The sequence below is a fragment of the Nicotiana sylvestris genome, chromosome 8 (assembly GCF_000393655.2).
Source record: "Nicotiana sylvestris chromosome 8, ASM39365v2, whole genome shotgun sequence".
In the NCBI taxonomy this organism is placed as follows: Eukaryota; Viridiplantae; Streptophyta; class Magnoliopsida; order Solanales; family Solanaceae; genus Nicotiana; species Nicotiana sylvestris.
This window is the reverse complement of record NC_091064.1, coordinates 99513257-99521243: the sequence shown is the minus strand read 5'-3', so window position 1 is coordinate 99521243 and position 7987 is coordinate 99513257.

Below are 7987 nucleotides of genomic sequence, written 5' to 3'. Positions count from 1 at the left end.
TGTGGAGGACCTCAGCAAGCGCTTTAACTCAATAGAATTCAGGTATATTCCGAGGTTTCACAATGAACTGGCAGATGCACTTGCTACTCTGGCTTCTATGCTACCCTACCCGGGCGACGCCCACGTCGATCCTTTGGAAATCCAAATCAAGGAAAGACACGGTTACTGCAGTGTAATCGAGGCGGGATCAAATACGCAGCCTTGGTACCATGACATCAAGAAATTCCTGAAGACACAAGAATACCCCGAGCACGCAACTGGAGATCAAAAGAGGACCATTAGGCGACATGCAAGTGGTTTCTTTTTGAGCGGTGAATTGTTATATAAGAGGACTCCGGACCTCAATCTCCTAAGATGTGTCGATATCGAGGAAGCGAGAAAGATCATGCACGAAGTACACGCAGGTGTGTGCGGACCTCACATGAACGGGTATGTCTTAGCGAAGAAGATCCTTAGAGCGGGTTATTACTGGATGACCATGGAAAAGGATTGCTTTAGCTTTGTCCGGAAGTGTCATCAGTGTCAGGTGCACGGTAATTTGATTCATGCACCTCCCACGGAACTGCATCCCATGTCCGCACCTTGGCCATTTGTCGCTTGGGGCATGGACGTCATTGGACCAATTGAACCAAAGGCCTCAAACGGACACAGGTTTATACTAGTTGCCATAGACTACTTTACGAAATGGGTAGAGGCTGTCACTCTCAAGTCGGTCACCAAGAAAGCTGTAGTGGATTTTGTACACTCAAATCTTATCTGTCGCTTCGGTATTCCTGCGACTATCATTACAGATAATGCGGCAAACTTGAACAGTCACTTGATGGGAGATGTGTGCGAGCAATTCAAGATAACACACAGGAATTCCACTCCTTATCGGCCAAAAGCCAATGGTGCTGTGGAAGCTGCAAATAAAAACATCAAGAAGATTTTGAGGAAGACAATACAAAGTTCCCGACAGTGGCATGAGCAGTTACCTTTTGCATTATTGGGGTACCGCACTACGGTACGCACATCGGTGGGAGCGACTCCTTATCTTTTGGTTTATGGGACCGAGGCTGTAATACCGGCAGAGGTAGAAATTCCTTCGCTTCGAATCATTGTCGAAGCAGAAATCGAGGATAGCGAGTGGGTTAAGACTCGGTTAGAGCAATTGACGTTGATTGATGAAAAGCGGATGGCTGCAGTTTGTCACGGACAGTTATATCAACGAAGGATGGCCCGTGCTTACAACAAGAAAGTCCGACCCCGGAATTTCGAAGTAGGTCAGCTGGTACTGAGGCGTATTCTGCCGCATCATGAAGAAGCAAAAGGAAAGTTTGCCCCAAATTGGAAAGGCCCATACATCGTAAGGAAAATATTGCCAAGAGGAGCATTGTATTTAGGTGATATCGAAGGAAATGACCCTGACACAGCGGTGAATGCAGATGCAGTCAAGAGATACTACGTCTAGATCATACTCCAAGCAGTCCTGACACATTTGAGAATGGCGAAGGTTTTATCCCCCACTACTCCCAAACACTACCCAATCCTCTCTACAAAAAGAAAAAAAAGAGAAACAAAAAAAAAAGAAGACAAAAAACAAAACAAAACAAAATTTGATTGAGGCCTGAACTACGTTCGACTTGATTCCGAAAGGATACGTAGGCAGCCTCTCCCTGAGGTTCAGTCACACCAACAACAAAATCCTATCCACCCTGAAATCGAAAACCGGGGCACGTCGGACACTTGAGAAGTTTAATATCCACTACCATCTCTTTACCAAGCACAAGCCTTCAAATCAATTACCGAATATGGTGGGGAACCAATAAGCGTCACAACTGGAGACCATCACACTCTGAATTGAGAGAGATAAAATGAGAGAGTCTCGGCGGTGAAAACCTTCGGGCACCACGAGGCGACGGGAGTAGAGAAACCAAAATGAGAGAGCTTGTTTAGTAAAAACTCGCAAAGAGTGCTATCAAGCGATGACAGGAAGAGAAATGAGAGAGGTCAGCCAGCGAAAACCCGCAAAGGGCGCTGTTGGCCGAAAAGGAATGACGCCACCCCAAGAAGGTCTCGGCAAAGTTCCACCGGTTTTGGAATCACAGATCTGTTCTGGTTCAGGAAAACGCAAGTTCATGGAAGGTCGGACGTCCAGTCCAAAGAGCATGTCATGTCATTTAAAGCCAGCGTTATCTTCCTCAGATAAGTCTTTCTCGTCCCGAAAAGGGGTATTCCTTTTCTGATTTGTTTTCCCCTGCTTTGTTTCTTTTCGAATCCCTTTTGCATTTTAACCCCGAGTTCAGGACACACCGGAAAGAGTAGGTGGCATGGTTTGTTTGCACGGAATCCCGTCTCATGAAAGGAAAACACCTCATCTCGTTGATATGATTACCCAAGCATGATGAATCATGACGTTTGATGGTGTTCCGGAGTAAAGAAGAAAGAGAGAAATCTTGAAATCTTCCCCAGCAAGTCCACCTTCGGACAAGTCCCCACAGAGTCTCCCCCTGTACAAAACCCCACAGAGTCTCTCTTTTTGTACAATCTCCCACAAAGTATCCCCAGTAAAAAAAAAAAATCCCTGTTGGAATTTCATCAGCACATCCCCAGCGAGTTCTTTTGTAAATATTCCCCAACAAGCTTACCCCAACAAACCCTGGGAAACCCGTTTTGAAACCAAAACCCAGCATACCCCATTGTACAGAATCCGCACAAAGAATCCACTTTGTAAATATTTCCCCCACATAGCTTCCTCTTGTACAAGTTCCCACAGAACACCTCCAATAAAATCCCCGTTGAGAACCTTCAATCAAAACGGGACAAAAAGAAAAAAGGGCCTTACGAGGCAAATCATCACAGAATCCGGAAATACAAGCCTGAGCAGTCTAAAGGTTTCGCCATTCAATTCGAATCAATGGCGGGACTTCGCAACAGAAGTAAAAACGCAACGAAGCAATTGGGAACGATCAAGGTCACCAAACCGACCGTCATTTTCAAACTAACAATTGTTCTTTGTCTGAGAAATTGAAACAGGTGTTAATCCAAGACAACCGTGCAAGAAGCAGGTGTCGCCCAAAGAAGAAGGTACACGGGTACAAGAAACATTTTGGCAATAAGGAATTCACTCAAAAGGTAAGTTCCCGCAAAACTCCCTTATATCTTCTATTAAAACAAGAAAACTCAAAAATTGATCGTGTAGTATTCTCGAGCTTTATCCCCAGCCAATCAGCATTAGGGTTTTAAACCCTAAACTGAATTTCCCTTTTAGTCAGCATTAGGGTTTTAAACCCTAAACTGAACTTTTTCCTTTCAGCCAGCATTAGAGTTTTAAACTCTAAACTGAGCTTTTTTCATGCAATCAGCATTAGGGTTTTAAACCCTAAACTGAATTTTCCTTTCAGCCAGCATTAGAGTTTTAAACTCTAAACTGAGCTTTTTCATGCAATCAGCATTAGGGTTTTAAACCCTAAACTGAATTTTCCTTTCAGCCAGCATTAGAGTTTTAAACTCTAAACTGAGCTTTTTCATGCAATCAGCATTAGGGTTTTAAACCCTAAACTGAATTTTCCTTTCAGCCAGCATTAGAGTTTTAAACTCTAAACTGAGCTTTTTCATGCAATCAGCATTAGGGTTTTAAACCCTAAACTGAATTTTCCTTTCAGCCAGCATTAGAGTTTTAAACTCTAAACTGAGCTTTTTCATGCAATCAGCATTAGGGTTTTAAACCCTAAACTGAATTTTCCTTTCAGCCAGCATTAGAGTTTTAAACTCTAAACTGAGCTTTTTCATGCAATCAGCATTAGGGTTTTAAACCCTAAACTGAATTTTCCTTTCAGCCAGCATTAGAGTTTTAAACTCTAAACTGAGCTTTTTCATGCAATCAGCATTAGGGTTTTAAACCCTAAACTGAATTTTCCTTTCAGCCAGCATTAGAGTTTTAAACTCTAAACTGAGCTTCTCCATGCAGTCAGCATTAGGGTTTTAAACCCTAAACTGAATTTTCCTTTCAGCCAGCATTAGAGTTTTATACTCTAAACTGAGCTTTTTCATGCAATCAGCATTAGGGTTTTAAACCCTAAACTGAATTTTCCTTTTAGTCAGCATTAGGGTTTTAAACCCTAAACTGAACTTTTCTTTTTAGTCAGCATTAGGGTTTTAAACCCTAAACTGAACTTTTTCTTAGGGTTTTAAACCCTAAACTGAGTTCTTCCTTTGATCGGCGTTAGGGTTTTAAACCCCAAACCGAACCTCTCCCCAGCTAGCCGGTGTTAGGGCTCCAGCCCTGAACTGAGCATGCATATCCTCTTTCATCAATTTTATGAACTTCCTGGTGAATAATTAACGAAATTTTCCTAGTGAAACTGGGGCAGAAAATTTCGTTCGTTTGTTTGTTTTTTCCCGCAGGTCTAACCTCGAGCTACACGGATCGAAATGACCCACGAGATGAGTCTCAACTCAAAATCAAAAAAAATAAAAAAAATAAAAAAATAAAAAAGAGAAGACATCCAGAGATATCAGAGTGAATGGAAAGCAGATCGACTCCAACGTTTGACTAAGGTCCTAAACCCTGCCAATCGTGTCTCACTCAGTATCCCAGAGGTTGAAAGAGTCGCCGCAACTCGCAAGCATCAAGATTCAGATCGGAGTCTACAAGCAGGAGCAACTAAGACCCAAGATCAAGTCGTAAAAGAATCATAGATAGGAATCTTGTAACTAGCAGTTGACATGCATATAAGTAGTTAGTTCAGTTTCCAATTTTCGTTTGGTTGTAATAAGGCGGTCAGTGACGTAGCAGTGACAACAGCAACAGCAGTAGCAGCAAGCATTGCCATCCCATGGTAGTCCCAGCTACCAAAACTTCCCGAACTACATTGACCTGATTCCTGTTTAGCCCAGGATATGTAGGAAATCTTTGAAGCAAGATTCGGTCAGATCTTTCAAAAATGCTTCGTACGGAGTGGTCCATAGGCAAAAATCGCTCATACACGCTCACTTTATCTTTGCACGAAAACTCTTCGTGTTTCCGAACAAAGAGGGGCAGCTGTGAGCACGTGATTTTTGTTTTACGCGATAATCACTCCAAAAGAAACAAAATAATAGCAATTGGTTTTTACTGTACATTTGCTGGATTTTTACGTGGCATTTTTTGCTAGTTATTTGTTGATTTTGCCCATGGTTGTTTTATTCAAAAAAAAAATATAAAAAATATATGTCTATATGTCGTGTGAACCGCAATCTGTTTATTAAAAGAAAAATAAAATATGTGCGTCCTTCATTGTATTTTGTCATTAAGTGTTTAGTATAATTAAAGGTTAATTGTGTGATAATTGTTGTCCAAAGTTTACATGGTATTATTTGGCAAATTATTTTAAGGAATTAAAAAGAAAAAAAGAAGGAGTTTCGGACTTGGGCCAGTCCGGTTTTTAAAACAAAACAAGCCCAAACAAACTCAGCCCAAACCCCATGTAAACCCGGTCCAGACCAGCTGGCCTCAGGGGGCCTTCCAAACGACACCGTTTTACTGCAGTCTGATCTGGGCCGTTGATCTCAAATTGATCAACGGCCAAGATCAATCCCCCGTAACCCACCAACAAACCCGACCCGTCTCACCCGGACCGACCCCAAACCTTTATCCTTGAAACGACGTCGTCCCTGGTTAGCCAAAGGATCCTGGCCCTTCATCTCATCTCATCCAACGGCCAGGATCCATTTGCTCACTAACTATATAAACTCCTAACACTACCCTGCCCCCTATCCAAACCCCAGCCTTCGTCGTCCTCATCACAACCCCCAAACCCTAGAGCCGCCCTAGTATCCCCCACCATGAAAACCGGCGGCATGAACACCGGTGACCTTCCCCTTAACACCATAGAACCCCCTTGACGTCTTGAACCCAAATCTACCAACCACATACCTCGAATCCTATCCCGCCTTCTCGAATCTTCATTTGAAGATTCGAGTCGGAACCTAATCTACACCGATCTGCCTTGAAATCAATACCAGACACTCCCCAGGCCCCCCTCGTGACCAAACCATACTTGGTTTGGTCCGAATCTAACCAGGGAAACACGAATCCCAAATCTAAGTTTTTGAACTCTAGTTTTCCTTGTGCATGTTCCGTGCTTTGTTCAAACTGAAGAGATTAAGGCCCAATGGACCTTAATCGAGGTGTTTCTCATCCGAGAAACACTTCGTTTAAAAGTCCATTCAACCTTAAAGAAGGTCCGTCCAAACGCCAGTGGATTTTTCCTGATAAGCTTTAAGGTGAGTTAATTTTCTTTTCTTTATTTCAGTTCGTATGTTTGTGTGTTGTTAAAGGCCTGTCCGCATGGCCAAACTTTTTGTTTTGTGTTTTTGAACTGCTATTGTCCACCTTGGCCGGACCTCTGTATTCAGTCAGTTTCTTTCTTCATAATGCGTGTGTATAAATGTATGTTCAATTGAATCCGTAACTGGTCATTCATTTAGTTCTTAGGGCCTTTCTGTTTGACATTGCAAAATGAACCCCTTATGTGATACTGTTAAATGTCTGATTTTTGGCTACGATTGTATGTGTTAATGCTAATATAGTCGAGTCGACATGTGTCGTCAATTAGTTTCAACTGTCCAAACAATAACAAATCGAGTTGCTTCTGTTGAACATTTGCCTGAATCAATTAAGAACCAAGTCCTGTTAATTATAATCGTTAATATGATTTCAGAAACCTAAGGCTTGGTCTGTAACTAAAATCTGACTTGTGCACAGCATGTGCATTGTGCACAGCCTGGTCCCTGTACAAAGGGCTTTTGATTTAGAAATGGTTTGACAGCATATGCTGTCAGATATATTCTACTGCCCATGCTTGCTTTTAGTTAATAAAATAGGAAAGGAAAGCCTGCCAGGGAATATTGATGGGGTTAATACTTAATTAGCTAAGTGGAACTGAAAAGGGGCAGCACATGGGAGGGGTATTTGATTAATCCAACAGGTTGATAAAGGGCTGAGGTTTAGGCTTATAAAAGAGGGACAGAATTAGGAGACAAAAAAGATAGAAAAACATCTAATAGACTGGGGAGAGAAGAGAAGAGAGGGGAAAGAAAATACACACTCTAGACCTTAAGAGCTGATAGAAAAGAAACACACACACACTGTGAAGATAGAAAGAAAAGAGAGAGCTGACAGGAATAGAAAGAGAGCAAGAAAGAGAGAAAACAGATTAAGAAATCAGAAACTTGGTCTTGTTTGTCTGAAGTTCATTTATTGTCAATACGTTAGGCAGTGTTCTTTCTTCTAAATTTCAATCGAGATTATTGTTAGTGTTCTGCTGCATTTGGTATATTCCGGAATTGGACTGTCTGGAGTATCACACTGTGTGCTGTTTCATCGGGTTGTTTCTCCTTCAACTCTAGTTCCATCTCGCAACAGAATCCTTTCTGTTGTGCTGTTCTGATTGCTGCTGCTATCTTGCTCACTATTGCTGCTGCATTTTTGTCCTGCTGCTACTGTTAATTCTGCCTTTTTGCTGCTGCTGATTCCCATCTTCTTCTTCTTCTCCTTTGCACTTTCAGCATTTTCAGGTACACATTTCAAGTCCCATATTGATGTAATTGAAACAGTTTGAAAGCATGAAATGAAAAAGGTTGAAGAAGTTCAAGCATTTGCTGTAATATTCATAGTACATTAACAGGCCTTGTGGAAATTGATTTAGCTTATGTTTCAATAGTTCAAAAGAGTATACTGATAGCCGACTGAGTTTCACCCCTTTGTATTTGAGCTCGACAATTGTCTGTTAGTATAAGTATGCATATTTCGACTTTACACAATACTGTTTTCTGTTTCATTTAGTTTTTTTTTAGTAAGACTAGTCCATATAAGTTTGGTGGTTAAGTTCAATACAAGAAATGCTCAGACTAAACGTTGTATTTCGCTAACTCGTATATGATTCCTTGTCAAATTAAAGCATTTCACTTCGCCAGTTATCCTTTAACCTAGTTCAAATAAGTTCAGTTAAGTTCAAATTAAGAA